This window comes from Mobula birostris, chromosome 6 (assembly GCF_030028105.1).
Source record: "Mobula birostris isolate sMobBir1 chromosome 6, sMobBir1.hap1, whole genome shotgun sequence".
In the NCBI taxonomy this organism is placed as follows: domain Eukaryota; kingdom Metazoa; phylum Chordata; class Chondrichthyes; order Myliobatiformes; family Myliobatidae; genus Mobula; species Mobula birostris.
This window is the reverse complement of record NC_092375.1, coordinates 77,701,550-77,719,476: the sequence shown is the minus strand read 5'-3', so window position 1 is coordinate 77,719,476 and position 17,927 is coordinate 77,701,550.

Here is a 17,927-nt window from a genome sequence, read left to right as displayed (position 1 = left end):
TGATGGGGTGTGGGTATGTTGTCAGGGTGTGATTATTGATGGGGGATGGGTATGTTGTCAGGGTGTGATTGCTGATAGGGGATGGGTAAGTTGTCAGGGTGTGATTATTGATGGGGGATGGATATGTTGTCCGGGAGTGATTATTGATGGGGGATGGATATGTTTTCAGGGAGTGATTATTGATAGGGAATGGATATGTTGTCAGGGAGTGATTATTGATGTGGGATGGATATGTTGTCAGGGTGTGATTATTGATGGGTGATCTGTAGGATGTCAGGGTGTGATTATTGATGGGGGATGTGTATGTTGTCAGTGTGCGATGATTGATGGGGGCTGTGTATGTTGTCAGGCTGTGATTATTGATGGGGGATGTGTATGTTGTCAGTGCGCGATGATTGATGGGGGCTGTGTATATTGTCAGGCTGTGATTATTGATGGGGGATGTGTATGTTGTCAGGGTATGATTATTGATGGGGAATGGGTATGCTGTCAGGGTGTGATTATTGATGGGGGATGGGTATCTTATCAGTGTTTGATTATTTATGGGGGATGGGTATGTTGTCAGGGTGTGATTATTGATGGGGGATGGGTATCTTGTCAGGGTGTGATTATTGATGGGGAATGGGCATGTTGTCAGAGTGTGATTATTGATAGGGAAAGGATATGTTGTCAGTGTGTGATTATTGATAGGGGATGGGTATTTTGTCAGGGTGTTATTATTGATAGGGGATGGGTATTTTGTCAGAGTGTGATAGTTGCTGGGGGATGGGTATGTTGTCAGGAAGTGATTATTGATGGGGAATGGATATGTTGTCAGGGAGTGATTATTAATGGCGGCTGGATATTTTGTCAGGGTGTGATTATTGATGGGGGATGGATATTTTGTCAGGGTGTGATTATTGATGGGGGATGGGTATGTTGTTAGGGTGTGATTATTGATGGAGTGTGGGTATGTTGTCAGGGTGTGAATATTGATGGGGGATGTGTATGTTGTCAGGGTGTGATTATTTATGAGGGATGGATATGTTGTCAGGGTGTGATTATTGATGGGGTGTGGGTATGTTGTCAGGGTGTGAATATTGATGGGGTGTGGGTACGTTGTCAGGGTGTGATTATTGATGGGAGATGGGTATGTTGTCAGGGAGTGATTATTGATGGGGGATGGATATGTTGTCAGGGTGCGATTATTGATGGGGGCTGTGTCTCTGGTCAGTTTGTGATTTTTGATGGGGTGTGGGTATGTTGTCATGGTGTGATTATTGATGCGGGATGTGCATGTTGTCAGGGTGTGATTATTGATCAGCGATGTGTATGTTGTCAGACTGCGATTATTGATGAGGGATGGCTATGTTTTCAGGGAGTGATTATTGATGGGGAATGGATATGTTGTCAGGGAGTGATTATTGATGTGGGATGGATATGTTGTCAGGGTGTGATTATTGATGGGTGATCTGTAGGATGACAGGGTGTTATTATTGATGGGGGATGTGTATGTTGTCAGTGTGCGATGATTGATGGGGGCTGTGTATGTTGTCAGGCTGTGATTATTGATGGGGGATGTATATGTTGTCAGTGTGCGATGATTGATGGGGGCTGTGTATGTTGTCAGGCTGTGATTATTGATGGGGGATGTGTACGTTGTCAGGGTGTGATTATTTATGGGAATGGATACGTTGTCAGGGAGTGATTATTGATTGGGGCTGGATATGTTATCACTGTGTGATTATTGATGGGGGATGTGTATGTTGTCAGTGTGCGATGATTGATGGGGGCTGTGTATGTTGTCAGGCTGTGATTACTGATGGGGGGTGTGTATGTTGTCAGGGTGTGATTACTGATGGGGAATGGGTATGCTGTCAGGGTGTGATTATTGATGGGGGATGGGTATCTTATCAGGGTGTGATTATTTATGGGGGATGGGTATGTTGTCAGGGTGTGATTTTTAAATGGGGATGGGTATCTTGTCAGGGTGTGATTATTGATGGGGTATGGGTATGTTGTCAGAGTGTGATTATTGATGGGAAATGGATATGTTGTCAAGGTGTGATTATTGATGGGGAATGGGTATGTTGTCAGAGTGTGATTATTGATGGGGAATCGGGTATGTTGTCAGGGTGTGATTATTGATGGGGGATGGGTATGTTGTCAGGGTGTGATTATTGATGGCGAACGGGTATGTTGTCAGAGTGTGATTATTGATGGGGTGTGGGTATGCTGTCAGGGTGTGATTACTGATGGGGGATGGGTTGTTGTCAGGGTGTGATTATTGATGGGGGATGGGTATGTTGTCAGGGTGTGATTATTGATGGGGGATGGGTATGTTACCAAGGTGTGATTATTGATGGGGGATTTGTATGTAGTCAGGGTTTGATCATTTATGGGGAATGGATATGTTCCAGGGAGTGATTATTGATGGGGGCTGGATATTTTGTCAGGGTGTGATTATTGATGGGGGATGTGTATGTTGTCAGTGTGCGATGATTGATGGGGGCTGTGTATGTTGTCAGGCTGTAATTATTGATGGCGGATGTGCACGTTGTCAGGGTGTGATTATTGATGTGGGCTGTGTATGTTGTCAGGGTGTGATCATTGATGGGGGATGGGTTTGTTGCCAGGGTTTGATAATTGGAGGGGGATGGGTTTTTTTCTCAAGGTCTGATTATTCATGAGGAATGGGTATGTTGTCAGGGTGTGATTATTGACGGGGGACAGGTATGTTTTCAGGGTGTGATTATTGATGGGGGATGGGAATGTTGTCAGAGTGTGATTATTGATGGGGGTGGGTATGTTGTCAGGGTGTGATTATTGATGGTGGATGGGTACGTTGTCAGGATGTGATTATTGATGGGGTCCGGAAATATTGTCAGGGTGCGATTATTTATGGTGGATGGATATGTTCTCATGGTGTGATTATTGATGGGGGATGGATATGTTGTCAGGTTGTGATTATTGATGGGGGATATGTCTGTTGTCAGGGAGTGATTATTGATGGGGTATGGGTATGTTGTCAGGGTGTTATTATTGATAAGGGGATGGATATGTTATCAGGGTCTGACTAGTGTGATTATTGATGGGGGATGGGTACGTTGTCCATTGTGATTATTAATGGAGGATGGGTATGCTGTCAGGGTTTGACGATGGATGGGAGAAAGGTAGGTTGTCAGGGTGTGATTGTTCATGCGGAATGAGTAAGGTGTCAGCATGTGATTATCGATCAGTGATGGGTATGCAGACAGAGTGTGATTATTGATCGGCGATAGGTATATTGTCAGCTTGTGATTACTGATTGGGCGATGCACTTGTCCGGGTGCGATTATTGATGGGGCATGTGTATGTTGCCAGGGTGTGATTATTGATGGGTGATGCGTATGTTGTCAGGGTGTGATTATTGATGGGAGATGGGTATGTTGTCAGGGTGTGATTATTGATGGAGTGTGGGTATGTTGTCAGGGTGTGAATATTGATGGGGGATGTGTATGTTGTCAGGGTGTGATTATTTATGAGGGATGGATATGTTGTCAGGGTGTGAATATTGATGGGGTGTGGGTACGTTGTCAGTGTGTGATTATTGATGGGAGATGGGTATGTTCTCAGGGAGTGATTATTGATGGGGGCTGGATATTTTGTCAGGGTGTGATTATTGATGGGGGATGTCTATGTTGTCAGGGTGTGATAATTGGTGGGGGATGGGTATGTTGTCAGGGTGTTATTATTGATGAGGAATGGTATATTCCCAGGGTGTGATGATTGATGGAAGATGGATATGTTGTCAGGGTGTGATTATTTATGGGGGATTGATATGTTGTCCGGGAGTGATTATTGATGGGTGATTGATATGTTGTCAGGGTGTGATTATTGATGGGAGATGGGTATGTTGTCAGGGTGTGATTATTGATGGAGTGTGGGTATGTTATCAGGGTGTGAATATTGATGGGGGATGTGTATGTTGTCAGGGTGTGATTATTGCTGTGGGCTGGATATGTTGTCAAGGTGTGATTATTGATAAGCAATGGGTATGTTGTCAGGCTGTGATTATTGATGGGGTGTGGGTATGTTGTCAGTGTGTGATTATTGATGGGAGATGGGTATGTTCTCAGGGAGTGATTATTGATGGGGGCTGGATATTTTGTCAGGGTGTGATTATTGATGGGGGATGTCTATGTTGTCAGGGTGTGATAATTGGTGGGGGATGGGTATGTTGTCAGGGTGTTATTATTGATGAGGAATGGTATATTCCCAGGGTGTGATGATTGATGGAAGATGGATATGTTGTCAGGGTGTGATTATTTATGGGGGATGGATATGTTGTCCGGGAGTGATTATTGATGGGTGATTGATATGTTGTCAGGGTGTGATTATTGATGGGAGATGGGTATGTTGTCAGGGTGTGATTATTGATGGAGTGTGGGTATGTTATCAAGGTGTGAATATTGATGGGGGATGTGTATGTTGTCAGGGTGTGATTATTGCTGTGGGCTGGATATGTTGTCAAGGTGTGATTATTGATAAGCAATGGGTATGTTGTCAGGCTGTGATTATTGATGGGGTGTGGGTATGTTGTCAGGGTGTGAATATTGATGGGGTGTGGGTATGTTGTCAGGGTGTGATTATTGATGGGGGATGGGTATGTTGTCAGGGTGTGATTGCTGATAGGGGATGGGTAAGTTGTCAGGGTGTGATTATTGATGGGGGATGGATATGTTGTCCGGGAGTGATTATTGATGGGGGATGGATATGTTTTCAGGGAGTGATTATTGATAGGGAATGGATATGTTGTCAGGGAGTGATTATTGATGTGGGATGGATATGTTGTCAGGGTGTGATTATTGATGGGTGATCTGTAGGATGTCAGGGTGTGATTATTGATGGGGGATGTGTATGTTGTCAGTGTGCGATGATTGATGGGGGCTGTGTATGTTGTCAGGCTGTGATTATTGATGGGGGATGTGTATGTTGTCAGTGCGCGATGATTGATGGGGGCTGTGTATATTGTCAGGCTGTGATTATTGATGGGGGATGTGTATGTTGTCAGGGTATGATTATTGATGGGGAATGGGTATGCTGTCAGGGTGTGATTATTGATGGGGGATGGGTATCTTATCAGTGTTTGATTATTTATGGGGGATGGGTATGTTGTCAGGGTGTGATTATTGATGGGGGATGGGTATCTTGTCAGGGTGTGATTATTGATGGGGAATGGGCATGTTGTCAGAGTGTGATTATTGATAGGGAAAGGATATGTTGTCAGTGTGTGATTATTGATAGGGGATGGGTATTTTGTCAGGGTGTTATTATTGATAGGGGATGGGTATTTTGTCAGAGTGTGATAGTTGCTGGGGGATGGGTATGTTGTCAGGAAGTGATTATTGATGGGGAATGGATATGTTGTCAGGGAGTGATTATTAATGGCGGCTGGATATTTTGTCAGGGTGTGATTATTGATGGGGGATGGATATTTTGTCAGGGTGTGATTATTGATGGGGGATGGGTATGTTGTTAGGGTGTGATTATTGATGGAGTGTGGGTATGTTGTCAGGGTGTGAATATTGATGGGGGATGTGTATGTTGTCAGGGTGTGATTATTTATGAGGGATGGATATGTTGTCAGGGTGTGATTATTGATGGGGTGTGGGTATGTTGTCAGGGTGTGAATATTGATGGGGTGTGGGTACGTTGTCAGGGTGTGATTATTGATGGGAGATGGGTATGTTGTCAGGGAGTGATTATTGATGGGGGATGGATATGTTGTCAGGGTGCGATTATTGATGGGGGCTGTGTCTCTGGTCAGTTTGTGATTTTTGATGGGGTGTGGGTATGTTGTCATGGTGTGATTATTGATGCGGGATGTGCATGTTGTCAGGGTGTGATTATTGATCAGCGATGTGTATGTTGTCAGACTGCGATTATTGATGAGGGATGGCTATGTTTTCAGGGAGTGATTATTGATGGGGAATGGATATGTTGTCAGGGAGTGATTATTGATGTGGGATGGATATGTTGTCAGGGTGTGATTATTGATGGGTGATCTGTAGGATGACAGGGTGTTATTATTGATGGGGGATGTGTATGTTGTCAGTGTGCGATGATTGATGGGGGCTGTGTATGTTGTCAGGCTGTGATTATTGATGGGGGATGTATATGTTGTCAGTGTGCGATGATTGATGGGGGCTGTGTATGTTGTCAGGCTGTGATTATTGATGGGGGATGTGTACGTTGTCAGGGTGTGATTATTTATGGGAATGGATACGTTGTCAGGGAGTGATTATTGATGGGGGCTGGATATGTTATCACTGTGTGATTATTGATGGGGGATGTGTATGTTGTCAGTGTGCGATGATTGATGGGGGCTGTGTATGTTGTCAGGCTGTGATTACTGATGGGGGGTGTGTATGTTGTCAGGGTGTGATTACTGATGGGGAATGGGTATGCTGTCAGGGTGTGATTATTGATGGGGGATGGGTATCTTATCAGGGTGTGATTATTTATGGGGGATGGGTATGTTGTCAGGGTGTGATTTTTAAATGGGGATGGGTATCTTGTCAGGGTGTGATTATTGATGGGGTATGGGTATGTTGTCAGAGTGTGATTATTGATGGGAAATGGATATGTTGTCAAGGTGTGATTATTGATGGGGAATGGGTATGTTGTCAGAGTGTGATTATTGATGGGGAATCGGGTATGTTGTCAGGGTGTGATTATTGATGGGGGATGGGTATGGTGTCAGGGTGTGATTACTGATAGGGGATGGGTACGTTGTCAGGGTGTGATTATTGATGGGGGATGGGTATGCTGTCAGGGAGTGATTATTGATGGGGTCTGGATATGTTGTCAGGGTGTGATTATTGATGGGGGATGGGTATGTTGTCAGGGAGTGATAATTGGTGGGGGTGGGTATGTTGTCAGGTAGCTATTATTGATGAGGAATGGTATGATCCAAGCGTGTGATTATTGATGGGGGATGGGTATGTTGTCAGGGTGTGATTATTGATCGGGGATGGATGTGTTGTCAGGGTGTGATTATTTATGGGGGATGGATATGTTGTCGGGGAGTGATTATTGATGGGGGATGTGTATGTTGTCTGGGTGTGATTATTGATAGGGTGTGGTTACGTTGTCAGGTTGTCATTATTGATGGGGGATGGGCATGTTGTCAGAGTGTGATTATTGATGGGGAATGGGTATGTTGTCAGGGTGTGATTATTGATGGGGGATGGGTATGGTGTCAGGGTGTGATTACTGATAGGGGATGGGTACGTTGTCAGGGTGTGATTATTGATGGGGGATGGGTATGCTGTCAGGGAGTGATTATTGATGGGGTCTGGATATGTTGTCAGGGTGTGATTATTGATGGGGGATGGGTATGTTGTCAGGGAGTGATAATTGGTGGGGGTGGGTATGTTGTCAGGTAGCTATTATTGATGAGGAATGGTATGATCCAAGCGTGTGATTATTGATGGGGGATGGGTATGTTGTCAGGGTGTGATTATTGATCGGGGATGGATGTGTTGTCAGGGTGTGATTATTTATGGGGGATGGATATGTTGTCGGGGAGTGATTATTGATGGGGGATGTGTATGTTGTCTGGGTGTGATTATTGATAGGGTGTGGTTACGTTGTCAGGTTGTCATTATTGATGGGGGATGGGCATGTTGTCAGAGTGTGATTATTGATGGGGAATGGGTATGTTGTCAGGGTGTGATTATTGATGGGGGATGGGTATGTTGTTAGGGTGTGATTATTGATGGGGGATGTGTATGTTGTCAGGGTGTGATAATTGGTGGGGGATGGATATGTTGTCAGGGTGTTATTATTGATGAGGAATGGTATGTTCCCAGGGTGTAATTATTGATGGGGGATGGGTATGTTGTCAGGGTGTGATTATTGATCGGGGATGGATATGTTGTCAGGGTGTGATTATTGATTGGGGATGGGTATGTTGTCAGGGTGTGATTACTGATAGGGGATGGGTACGTTGTCAGGGTGTGATTATTTATGGTGGATGGGTATGTTGTCAAGATGTGATTATTGGTGGGGGATGGATATGTTGTCAGGGTGCAATTATTTATGGTGGATGGATATGTTCTCATGGAGTGATTATTGATGGGCGATGGATATGTTGTCAGGTTGTGATTATTGATGGGGGATGTGTATGTTGTCAGGGTGTGATTATTGATGGGGTATGGGTATGTTGTCATGGTGTGATTATTGATAAGGGGATGGATATGTTGTCAGGGTCTGACTAGTGTGATTATTGATGGGGAATGGGTACATTGTCCAATGTGATTATTAATGGAGGATGGGTATGCTGGCAAAGTTTGACAATGGATGGGGTAAGGGTAGATTGTCATGGTGTGATTGTTCATGGGGAATGAGTAAGGTGTCAGCATGTGATTATCGATCAACGATGGGTCTGAGGAAGAGTGTGATTATTGATCGGCGATGAATATATTGTTAGCCTGTGATTACTGATTTGGCTATGCACATGTCAGGGTGTGATTATTGATGGGGGATGTGTATGTTGTCAGGGTGTGATTATTGATGGGGAATGGGTATGTTGTGAGGGTGTGATTATTGATGGGGGATGGGTATGTTGTCAGGGTGTGATTATTGATGGGGGATGTGTATGTTGTTAGGGTGTGATAATTTGTGGGGGATGAGTATGTTGTCAGGGTGTTATTATTGATGAGAAATGGTATGTTCCCATGGTGTAATTATTGATGGGGGATGGGTATGTTGTCAAGGTGTGATTATTGATCGGGGATGGATATGTTGTCAGGGTGTGATTATTGATGGGGGATGGGTATGTTGTCAGGGTGTGATTACTGATAGGGGATGGGTACGTTGTCAGGGTGTGATTATTGATGGTGGATGGGTATGTTGTCAAGATGTGATTATTGATGGGGGATGGATATGTTGTCAGGGTGCAATTATTTATGGTGGATGGATATGTTCTCATGGAGTGATTAATGATGGGGGATGGATATGTTGTCAGGTTGTGATTATTGATGGGGGATGTGTATGTTGTCATGTTGTGATTATTGATAAGGGGATGGATATGTTGTCAGGGTCTGACTAGTGTGATTATTGATGGGGGATGTGTATGTTGTCAGGGTGTGATTATTGATGGGGAATGGGTATGTTGTGAGGGTGTGATTATTGATGGGGGATGGGTATGTTGTCAGGATGTGACTATTGATGCAGGAAGGATATGTTGTCAGGGTGTGATTATTGATGACGATTGGGTATATTGTCAGGGACTGATTATTAATTGGGGATGGATATGTTCTCAGGGTGTGATTATTGATGGGGGATGTGTATGTTGTCAGGGTGTGATTATTGATGGGGGATGTGTATGTAGTCAGGGTGTGATTATTGATGAAGCATTGGAATGTTGTCAGCGTGTGATTATTGATGGGGGATGGGTATGTTGTCCAATGTGATTATTAATGGAGGAGGGGGATACTGTCAGGGTGTGACGATTGATGGGGAATGGGTAGGTTGTAAGCGTGGATTGTTAAAGGGGAATGGGTATGGTGTCAGCATGTGATTATCGATCGGCGATGAGTATCTTGTCAGGGTGTGATTATTGATGGGGGATGGGTATGTTGTTAGGGTGTGATTATTGATGGGGGATGGGTATGTTGTCAGGGTGTGATTATTGATGGCGAACGGGTATGTTGTCAGGCTGTGATTATTGATGGGGTGTGGGTATGCTGTCAGGGTGTGATTACTGATGGGGGATGGGTTGTTGTCAGGGTGTGATTATTGATGGGGGATGGGTATGTTGTCAGGGTGTGATTATTGATGGGGGATGGGTATGTTACCAAGGTGTGATTATTGATGGGGGATTTGTATGTGGTCAGGGTTTGATTATTATGGGGAATGGATATGTTGTCAGGGAGTGATTATTGATGGGGGCTGGATATTTTGTCAGGTTGTGATTATTTATGGGGGATGGATATGATGTCAGTGTGTGTTTATTGATAGGGGATGGGTATGTTGTCAGGGAGTGATAATTGGTGGGGGTGGGTATGTTGTCAGGTAGCTATTATTGATGAGGAATGGTATGTTCCAAGCGTGTGATTATTGATGGGGGATGGGTATGTTGTCAGGGTGTGATTATTGATCGGGGATGGATATGTTGTCAGGGTGTGATTATTTATGGGGGATGGATATGTTGTCGGGGAGTGATTATTGATGGGGGATGTGTATGTTTTCTGGGTGTGATTATTGATAGGGTGTGGTTACGTTGTCAGGTTGTCATTGTTGATGGGGGATGGGTATGTTGTCATGGTGTGATTATTGATGGGGGATGGATATGATGTCAGTCTGTGATTATTGATAGGGGATGGGTATGTTGTCAGGGTGTCATTATTGATGGGTAATGGGTATATTGTCAGAGTGTGATTATTGATGGGGAATGGGTATGTTGTCAGGGTGTGATTATTGATGGGGGATGGGTATGTTGTTAGGGTGTGATTATTGATGGGGGATGCGTATGTTGTCAGGGTGTGATAATTGGTGGGGGATGGGTATGTTGTCAGGGTGTTATTATTGATGAGGAATGGTATGTTCCCAGGGTGTAATTATTGATGGGGGATGGGTATGTTGTCAGGGTGTGATTATTGATCGGGGATGGATATGTTGTCAGGGTGTGATTATTGATGGGGGATGGGTACGTTGTCAGGGTGTGATTACTGATAGGGGATGGGTACGTTGTCAGGGTGTGATTATTGATGGTGGATGGGTATGTTGTCAAGATGTGATTATTGATGGGGGATGGATATGTTTTCAGGGTGCAATTATTTATGGTGGATGGATATGTTCTCATGGAGTGATTATTGATGGGGGATGGATATGTTGTCAGGTTGTGATTATTGATGGGGGATGTGTATGTTGTCAGGGTGTGATTATGGATGGTGTATGGGTATGTTGTCATGGTGTGACTATTGATAAGGGGATGGATATGTTGTCAGAGTCTGACTAGTGTGATGATTGATGGGGAATGGGTACATTGTCCAATGTGATTATTAATGGAGGATGGGTATGCTGGCAGGGTTTGACAATGGATGGGGTAAGGGTAGATTGTCATGGTGTGATTGTTGATGGGGAATGAGTAAGGTGTCAGCATGTGATTATCGATCAGCGATGGGTATGAGGAAGAGTGTGATTATTGATCGGCGATGGGTATATTGTTAGCCTGTGATTTCTGATTTGGCTATGCACATGTCAGGGTGTGATTATTGATGGGGGATGTGTATGTTGTCAGGGTGTGATTATTGATGGGGAATGGGTATGTTGTGAGGGTGTGATTATTGATGCAGGAAGGATATGTTGTCAGGGTGTGATTATTGATGGCGATTGGGTATATTGTCAGGGACTGATTATTAATTGGGGATGGATATGTTCTCAGGGTGTGATTATTGATGGGGGATGTGTATGTTGTTAGGGTGTGATTATTGATGGGGGATGTGTATGTAGTCTGGGTGTGGTTATTGATGAGGCGTTGGATTGTGGTCAGGGTGTGATTATTGATGGGGGATGGGTATGTTGTCCAATGTGATTATTAATGGGGGAGGGGGATACTGTCAGGGTGTGACGATTGATGGGGAATGGGTAGGTTGTAAGCGTGTGATTGTTAAAGGGGAATGGGTATGGTGTCAGCATGTGAGTATCGATCGGCGATGAGTATCTTGTCAGGGTGTGATTATTGATGGGGGATGGGTATGTTGTTAGGGTGTGATTATTGATGGGGGATGGGTATGTTGTCAGGGTGTGATTATTGATGGCGAACGGGTATGTTGTCAGGGTGTGATTATTGATGGGGTGTGGGTATGCTGTCAGGGTGTGATTACTGATGGGGGATGGGTTGTTGTCAGGGTGTGATTATTGATGGGGGATGGGTATATTGTCAGGGTGTGATTATTGATGGCGAACGGGTATGTTGTCAGGGTGTGATTATTGATGGGGTGTGGGTATGCTGTCAGGGTGTGATTACTGATGGGGGATGGGTTGTTGTCAGGGTGTGATTATTGATGGGGGCTGGATATTTTGTCAGGGTGTGATTATTTATGCGGGATGGATATGTTGTCAGGGAGTGATTACTGATGGGGGCTAGATATGTTGTCAGGCTGTAATTATTGATGGCGGATGTGCACGTTGTCAGGGTGTGATTATTGATGTGGGCTGTGTATGTTGTCAGGGTGTAATTATTGATGGGGGATGGGTTTGTTGCCAGGGTTTGATAATTGGAGGGGGATGGGTTTGTTCTCAAGGTCTGATTATTCATGAGGAATGGGTATGTTGTCAGGGTGTGATTATTGACGGGGGACAGGTATGTTTTCAGGGTGTGATTATTGATGGGGGATGGGAATGTTGTCAGAGTGTGATTATTGATGGGGGATGGTATGTTGTCAGGGTGTGATTATTGATGGTGGATGGGTACGTTGTCAGGATGTGATTATTGATGGGGTACGGAAATGTTGTCAGGGTGCGATTATTTATGGTGGATGGATATGATCTCATGGTGTGATTATTGATGGGGGATAGATATGTTGTCAGGTTGTGATTATTGATGGGGGATGTGTATGTTGTCAGGGAGTGATTATTGATGGGGTATGGGTATGTTGTCAGGGTGTTATTATTGATAAGAGGATGGATATGTTGTCAGGGTCTGACTAGTGTGATTATTGATGGGGGATATGTACGTTGTCCAATATGATTATTAATGGAGGATGGGTATGCTGTCAGGGTTTGACGATGGATGGGAGAAAGGTAGGTTGTCAGGGTGTGATTGTTCATGCGGAATGAGTAAGGTGTCAGCATGTGATTATCGATCAGTGATGGGTATGCAGACAGAGTGTGATTATTGATCGGCGATAGGTATATTGTCAGCTTGTGATTACTGATTGGGCGATGCACATGTCCGGGTGCGATTATTGATGGGGGATGTGTATGTTGTCAGGGTGTGATTATTGATGGGTGATGCGTATGTTGTCAGGGTGTGATTATTGATGGGAGATGGGTATGTTGTCGGGGTGTGATTATTGATGGAGTGTGGGTATGTTGTCAGGGTGTGAATATTGATGGGGGATGTGTATGTGGTCAGGGTGTGATTATTTATGAGGGATGGATATGTTGTCAGGGTGTGAATATTGATGGGGTGTGGGTACGTTGTCAGTGTGTGATTATTGATGGGGGCTGGATATTTTGTCAGGGTGTGATTATTGAGGGGGGATGTCTATGTTGTCAGGGTGTGATAATTGCTGGGGGATGGGTATGTTGTCAGGGTGTTATTATTGATGAGGAATGGTATATTCCCAGGGTGTGATGATTGATGGAAGATGGATATGTTGTCAGGGTGTGATTATTTATGGGGGATGGATATGTTGTCCGGGAGTGATTATTGATGGGTGATTGATATGTTGTCAGGGTGTGATTATTGATGGGAGATGGGTATGTTGTCAGGGTGTGATTATTACTGTGGGCAGGATATGTTGTCAGGGTGTGATTATTGATAAGCAATGGGTATGTTGTCAGGCTGTGATTATTGATGGGGATTGTGTATGTTGTCAGGCTGTGATTATTGATGGGGTGTGGGTATGTTGTCAGTGTGTGAATATTGATGGGGTGTGGGTATGTTGTCAGGGTGTGATTATTGATGGGGGATGGATATGTTGTCCGGGAGTGATTATTGATGGGGGATGGATACGTTTTCAGGGAGTGATTATTGATGGGGAATGGATATGTTGTCAGGGAGTGATTATTGATGGGGGATGTGTATGTTCTCAGGGTGTGATTATTTATGGGGGATGGATATGTTGTCCGGGAGTGATTATTGATGTGGGATGGATATGTTGTCAGGGTGTGATTATTGATGGGTGATCTGAAGGATGTCAGGGTGTGATTATTGATGGGGGATGTGTATGTTGTCAGTGAGCGATGATTGATGGGTGCTGTGTATGTTGTCAGGCTGTGATTTTTGATGGGGGATGTCTATGTTGTCAGTGTGCGATGATTGATGGGGGCTGTGTATGTTGTCAGGCTGTGATTATTGATGGGGGATGGGTATGTTGTCAGGCTGTGATTGCTGATAGGGGATGGGTAAGTTGTCAGGGTGTGATTATTGATGTGGGATGGATATGTTGTCAGGGTGTGATTATTGATGGGTGATCTGTAGGATGTCAGGGTGTGATTATTGATGGGGGATGTGTATGTTGTCAGTGTGCGATGATTGATGGGGGCTGTGTATGTTGTCAGGCTGTGATTATTGATGGGGGATGTGTATGTTGTCAGTGTGCGATGATTGATGGGGGCTGTGTATGTTGTCAGGCTCTGATTATTGATGGGGGATGTGAATGTTGTCAGGGTATGATTATTGATGGGGAATGGGTATGCTGTCAGGGTGTGATTATTGATGGGGGATGGGTATCTTATCAGGGTGTGATTATTTATGGGGGATGGGTATGTTGTCAGCGTGTGATTATTGATGGGGGATGGGTATCTTGTCAGGGTGTGATTATTGATGGGGAATGGGCATGTTGTCAGAGTGTGATTATTGATGGGGAAAGGATATGATGTCAGTGTGTGATTATTGATAGGGGATGGGTATTTTGTCAGGGTGTGATTATTGATGGGTAATGGGTATATTGTCAGAGTGTGATTATTGATGTGGAATGGGTATGTTGTCAGGGTGTGATTATTGATGGGGGATGGGTATGTTGTCAGGGTGTGATAGTTGCTGGGGGATGGGTATGTTGTCAGGAAGTGATTATTGATGGGGAATGGATATGTTGTCAGGGAGTGATTATTAATGGCGGCTGGATATTTTGTCAGGGTGTGATTATTGATGGGGGCTGGATATTTTGTCAGGGTGTGATTATTGATGGGGGATGGGTATGTTGTTAGGGTGTGATTATTGATGGGGGATGTGTATGTTGTCAGGGTGTGATAATTGGTGGCAGATGGGTATGTTGTCAGGGTGTTATTATTGCTGAGGAATGGTATGTTTCCAGGGTTTAATTATTGATGGGGGATGGATATGTTGTCAGGGTGTGATTATGGATCGGGGATGGATATGTTGTCAGGGTGTGACTATTGATGGGGAATGGGTATATTGTCAGGGTGTGATTACTGATAGGGGATGGGTACGTTGTTATGGTGTGATTATTGATGGTGGATGGGTATGTTGTCAGGATGTGATTATTGATGGGGGATGGGTATGTTGTCAGGGTGCAATCATTTATGGTGGATTGATATGTTCTCATGGAGTGATTATTGATGGGGGATGGATATGTTGCCAGGTTGTGATTATTGATGGGGGATGTGTCTGTTGTCAGGGTGTGATTATTGATGGGGCATGGGTATGTTGTCATGGTGTGATTATTGATAAGGGGATGGATATGTTGTCAGGGTCTGACTAGTGTGATTATTGATGGGGAATGGGTACATTGTCCAATGTGATTATTAATGGAGGATGGGTATGCTGTCAGGGTTTGACAATGGATGGGGTAGGGGTAGATTGTCATGGTGTGATTGTTCATTGGGATGAGTAAGGTGTCAGCATGTGATTATCGATCAGCGATGGGTATGAGAAAGAGTCTGATTATTGATCGGCAATGGGTATATTGTCAGCCTGTGATTACTAATTTGGCGATGCGCATGTCAGGGTGTGATTATTGATGGGGGATGTGTATGTTGCCAGTGTGTGATTATTGATGGGCGATGCGTATGTTGTCAGGGTGTGATTATTTATGGGAATGGATATGTTGTCAGGGAGTGATTATTGATGGGAGCTGGATATTTTATCACTGTGTGATTATTGATGGGGGATGTGTATGGTGTCAGTGTGCGATGATTCATGGGAGCTGTGTATGTTGTCAGGGTGTGATTATTGATGGGGGATGTGTATGTTGTCAGGGTGTGATTATTGATGGGGAATGGGTATGCTGTCAAGGTGTGATTATTGATGAGGAATGGGTATGTTGTCAGGGTGTGATTATTGATGGGGGAAGGTTATCTTGTCAGGCTGTGATTATTGATGGGTAATGGGTATATTGTCAGAGTTTGATTATTGATGGGGAATCGGGTACGTTGTCAGGGTGTGATTACTGATAGGGGATGGGTACGTTGTCAGGGTGTGATTATTGATCGGGGATGGGTATGTTGCCAGGGAGTGATTATTGATGGGGAATGGATATGTTGTCAGGGAGTGATTATTGATGGGAGCTGGAAATTTTGTCAGGGTGTGATTATTGATGGGGGCTGGATTTGTTGTCAGGGACTGATTATTGATGGGGGCTGGATATGTTGTCAGAGTGTGATTATTGATGGGGGATGTGTATGTTGTCAGGGTGTGATAATTGGTGGGGGTGGGTATGTTCTCAGGGTGTTATTATGTATGAGGAATGGTATGTTCCCAGAGTGTGATTATTAATGGGGGATGTGTATGTTGTCAGGGTGTGATTATTGATTGGGGACGGGTATGTTGCCAGCAAGTGATTATTCACGGGGGCTGGGTATGTTGTCAGGGTTCGATTATTGATGGGGAAGTGTTTGTTGTCAGGGTGCGAGTATTGATGGGGGCTGTGTATGTTGTCAGGGTCTGATTATTGCTGGGCTGTGGGGATGTTGTCAGGGTGTTATTATTGATATGGTATGGGTATGTTGTCAGGGTGTGATTATTGATGGGGATGTGTATGTTATCAAGGTGTGATTATTGATGGGGTGTGGGTACGTTGTCAGGGTGCGATTATTGATGGGGATGGATATATTGTCAGGGTGTGATTATTGCTGGGGGATTGGTATGTTGTCAGGGTGTGATTATTTATGGGGTGTGGGGATGTTGTCAGGGTGTGATTATTGATGGCTGTTGGATATATTGTCAGTGTGTGATTATTGATGGGGGATGTGTATGTTGTCAGGGTGTGATGATTGATCAGCAATGGGTATGTTGTCAGGGTGTGATTATTGATGGCTGATGGATATATTGTCAGTGTGTGATTATTGATGGGGGATGTGTATGTTGTCAGGGTGTGATTATTGATCAGCAATGGGTATGTTGTCAGGGTGTGATTATTGATCAGCGATATGTATGTTTTCAGGGGCTGATTATTGATGGGCGATGGGTATGTTGTCAGGGTGTTATTGACGGGTGATTGGTATGTTGTCAGGGTGTGATTATTTATTGGGGATGTATATGTTCTCAGGGAGTGATTATTGATGGGCGATTGATAGGTTGAAAGGGTGTGATTATTAATGGGGGGTGTGTATGTTGTCAGGGTGTGATTATTGATGGGGTGTGGGTATGTTGTCAGGGTGTGATTATTGATCAGCGATGGGTATGTTGTAAGATTGTGATTATTGATGGGGGATGTGTATGTTATCAGGGTTTGATTAATTTTGGGGGATGGATATGTTGTCAGGGAGTGATTATTGATGGGGGCTGGATATGTTATCACGGTGTGATTATTCATGGGGGCTGTGTATGTTGTCCATGTGCGATTATTGATGCGGTGTGGGTATGTTGTAGGGGTGTGAGTATTGATGGGGGATGGGTATCTTGTCAGGGTGTGATTATTGATGGGAGATGTGTATGTTGTCAAGGTGTGATTACTGATGGGGGATGTGTACGTTGTCAGTGTGTGATTATTGATGGGGTGTGGGTATGTTGTCAGGGTGCGATTATTAATGGGGGATGGGTTAGCTGTCATGGTGTCATTATTGATGGGGATGGATATATTGTCAGCGTGTGATTTTTGATGCGGATTGGGTACGTTGTGTGGGAGTGATTATTGCTGGGGGATGGGTATGTTGTCAGGGTGTGATTATTGATCAGCGATATGTATGTTTTCAGGGGGTGATTATTGATGGGCGATGGGTATGTTGTCAGGGTGTTGTTATTGATGGGTGATTGGTATGTTGTCAGG